Raw genomic sequence first — 4,238 nt, forward strand, 5'->3', positions numbered from 1 at the left:
GAACTTAAATGAATATTGAAAAACATGATGTACATAATGTTTCTTGTTGTTTACAGTTCAACATTACCAGCCATGCAGGTAACCGGCACTGAGAAAATTCATAAATTTATCAGCCTGTTTCCAGTCAATCAAAAAGGTAACACTGCGACTTGTTGACTTTCTCTTCCAAGATCTTATGGGATGCATTGGGTTTTTCTTATTTCTTTACTTAAACCCACAGTTCCTGATCTACTTTAATACCATTACATGCCATTGTTATCAATAAAGAAGAATATCAGGTAGAAGCCATCTTGGATTGCAGACGGAGGGAATTAAGTCCAGTACTTGGTGAAATGGAAAGGATTTTCATGAAAAACACTCATTTGAACCTTTCTCCATTATTCATGATCAAAGAGCACTGCCAGTATTTTTCTGTACTGTATTGTAATTTCCTGGGAAATCCACTGCCCTCTAAAGGGTGATGTTAGGGAGATCTGGTATCCCATATGCTCATTTGTGGGCCTTCACAGAGATTTGTGGCCCCGTGAGTCCATGCACTATCATATGTATGTATACAGGACTGCATTCTTCCATGCGATACGGTTTTACGTGCACAGTTACAACCCCGTGCGTGTATTAATTGGATGTGTAGAGAAAAGGCCTAAGTAACCTAATTAGTCTGACCTACCAAAGTACATAGAAATACAAAAAAATGTTCATACATACTATAGGTTTTCAGAAGGAAACATGTAGGCAAATATTGTCTATTTTACACATTGATTGCTAATGACCTTAAAAAAATTCCAAGTCCTGAGTCCTCCCTCCCTTGGATTGGTGTCATGCTAATGGCTCTGTAATTTAACCAAAATTATACAGGCTTTTTCAGATGGGGATTTAATAGCCATAACTCAAGGAAGCCTTAGCAACCTCTGAAGGAACACTAGGATTTCAGGCAACCATGGTTGAGAATGGCTAATCTTACCTTAGACCAGGGGTGTGAAACCCTGGCGTGAGGGCCAATTATGGCCCCCAACGTCCTTTTTTTGGCCCCCAAGGGAATAAATATGAACTGGGGCTGGCCCGACGCTGCATTGAAATAGCGCCGCTACTACAATTCCCGGCATCACTCACGTCTATAGACCAGCGGGCTCTCTGCCTATGCGTGGCCCCGCATTGGACTGTTTTATAGACGCAAATAATGCCGGAAATTTTAGTAGAAGCACTATTTCAATGAAGAGGGAGTTTCAGCGGCGGGCCACTCATAAGATTCAGCTCCACATTGGCTGCGTCTGGCATTTCCAGCATTCCCCCCCAGCTGTACTTTTCCTTGCTACTCCAAGGCATTGACTTGCATGGTTGGATTTTCATAGAAGAATATTGTTATTATTATTGTTAGCCTGTAGAAAACAGTTACAATTGCAATTTACCTCAGAAGGCGACAAATAGAGAAAGATGCATAAGGTTTTTTCTTAAATAAAATGAATTAATACTTACTTTATTATAAGCTTGTTCCACATTAAATGTAAAGCAAAACCTCTCTGTTTCCATATGAAAAGGATTTAAATCTAATGACATAATTTTTTTTAATAAATTTCAAGGTTGGCCCCTGCCTTGGACAATGAACCTCTATTTTAGTAATTAGAAAATGTATTTGTACACTACCAGCATTTGTGTGTATATTCTTGCACAGATCTCTAGTATTATAAGGCTTACAAAAATAGGAAGCATGTGCAGCAATAGAAAAAGCAGTCAGGATTTCTTCTGGCCTGAGTGCTTCTGCATGGAACTGTGTTGTATGGCCAGGAGAGAGAGAATTCATGTATTTTTTTAAACTGGTCTTTTTTTTTTTTTGCTCTGTTCTTAAAAACACCTTGAGTTACAAATGTGAACTAGACACAGAAAAGGTAAACAACAATCTTTTGGATAGACTTTTTAACAGTTGAACATTGCCATCTTCAGGATGACACAGTAGTGAATGAAGCCTCCAACCTACATGTCTACTACGTCAAAGCTGATGTTAGCTGTGACCTGTGCTGTCAGTTCAGTATGAGAGCCAGCAGCCACACTAAGGAAAAAATAGATTGCCATAACCTTAGCACAGGGCACCATGCAAAATAACACTAATCTGCAGATAGAGTGCTGGAAGGGATCACATCAGTTTATTTTAGTCTCTTAGATTGTAAACTCATGTAGGCTGGGTCCTCTCCTCCTCCTGTGTCACTGTCTGTGTCTGTGTGTAATTTGCACCCCTTATTTGATGTACAGTGCTGTGTAAAATGTTGGCGCTTAATAAATACAGTTTCTTCAATAATAATATTATTACATAGATCATTGATCTCCTCAATTCTACTATGGCTGAAAAATATTTCAGTTTAGAAGAAACAGTATCAATATCACTCAGGAAACAAGAGCCAGAGTGGTAAAACATATATATACACATGTCTTCCAATAGATTAATACAGACATAAAGCATTTGAATCCCCTACCTCACATAAATGTTTCCCACCTGCTTTTACTCATTTGGTAGGGATGAAATACCGCCCTGATGCAAGGGTTCAAGCAAGATAGGATGCTTGACAGTTTCTTGGAATAAAGCAAAGTAAGTTTAACGGGGAAATCTTTTGATTGATTGGAGTATCTGCATTTCAAGGTAGTCACACAACAATTCATATGTGATCCATATGCACATCAATAAAACATAGACAAACACCTTTATGTATTTTGCTTAGCATCTTTTGCTAATACATAGTTTGTATAATTATTATAGACAATAAAGCTACGTACACACGGCAGATTTTTATCGCCCGATAATCGGCATCGGCCAAATATCGGGCGAAAATCTGCCGTGTGTACAGTCGGTGTCGTCCAATGTCCGAACGACGTCCTGCTGGATCCACGGACGATGGACGACAGCCGATCGTAATGAAAGGGAAGGGGGAGAGCGCGCAGCAGGGTGCCGCTCCGTCGCTCTCCCCCTCCCCTCTCCATAGAGCATGAACGGTGCTGTATGTACAGCACCGTTCATGCATCGTGCAGTCCCTTGTCGTTGGAAAGGATCCTGAAAGATCCTTTCCAACGACAAAAATTGCAAGTGTGTACGCAGCTTTAGACTGCTAAAAAATATAATTTTTTTAAAGAAAAAGGGTGTAAAAGTAAAAAAGGTAAAAATTAGATTTAAAATATGGAGTTAGGCTTATTTTGAATATTAAATGTATAATTTAAAAATGTATAAATTTATAAAGAACACACCTCTATTTCACAATATATATCAAATATAATAGTGTGAACATTATATGTTTATAATATATATAAAGCTTTGGTTCTAGAGATAACCACCACTATGTCATAATATTAATAATGACAGAAATCCTGCCCAGTAGAGAAAAAGATGTTTTAGTGAGGTTAAGAACCCTTTTTCTGTATAGAAAATAATTTTAAAAGTTGTGCCTGATGTTTCACTTTACTGGTTTTTATATGTGTACTATGTGGTAGTGTGCCCCATTATTGCTCAAATTCCTTTTAATCAAAACTTGAGATAAGTCTTTTCCTTTATTCTAACTTCTTGTTTGAAAAAACATTTTAATCTATTACTCCCTCGTGTTGCTATAAAATAGGTGAACAATTAGATAGATATTCCAAGACAGCAAAAAAAAAACAAATTAGCTGTTCTCCAAAGTGGCTGATGTACCAAGTACAGACAAAATAAAGCATTCTCGTTTTTTCATATCCCTGTTCTATACTTGAAAAGCATTAAACAGATCAATCATTGTTACAAGAATCTCTTCATCCCCTCTCCTGACCTGGCTACGAAATGTGTGTTCACAGCCTAACATCCTATTATGGAAGTTTAGTAAAGCACATGAAAAACTGTAAAAACAGAACACCATTGTTATTAGTCCAGATCTTGTCAAATTCATTCTACAGCTGTCATGTTCCAAGGTCATTGTGGTAATTAATAAAGGCTAAGACAGACCCCAACAATAATCTTCTTTATCTTCCTATATAATTACTGATGGCTGCACTTTTGCCAACTGCCATTCATTTATATGCATTTTGTGCTAGTGGTGATTTATAATGGCATTGCTTTCTGATAGGTATAGCCAGTGTAAATAGATTGTGGCTATATTTCCAGATCTTTATTAAACCAGGCGGCTTATCTTTACAATGTGTCCAAAAACGCTTTAACTTTCAGTTGTCTGATTTCAAAATTATGCAGTAAAGTGTGCAGAGGGAGATCTTTGCATATAAAACATTTAGAG

Source organism: Pyxicephalus adspersus, chromosome 3 (assembly GCF_032062135.1).
Source record: "Pyxicephalus adspersus chromosome 3, UCB_Pads_2.0, whole genome shotgun sequence".
Classification (NCBI taxonomy): Eukaryota; Metazoa; Chordata; class Amphibia; order Anura; family Pyxicephalidae; genus Pyxicephalus; species Pyxicephalus adspersus.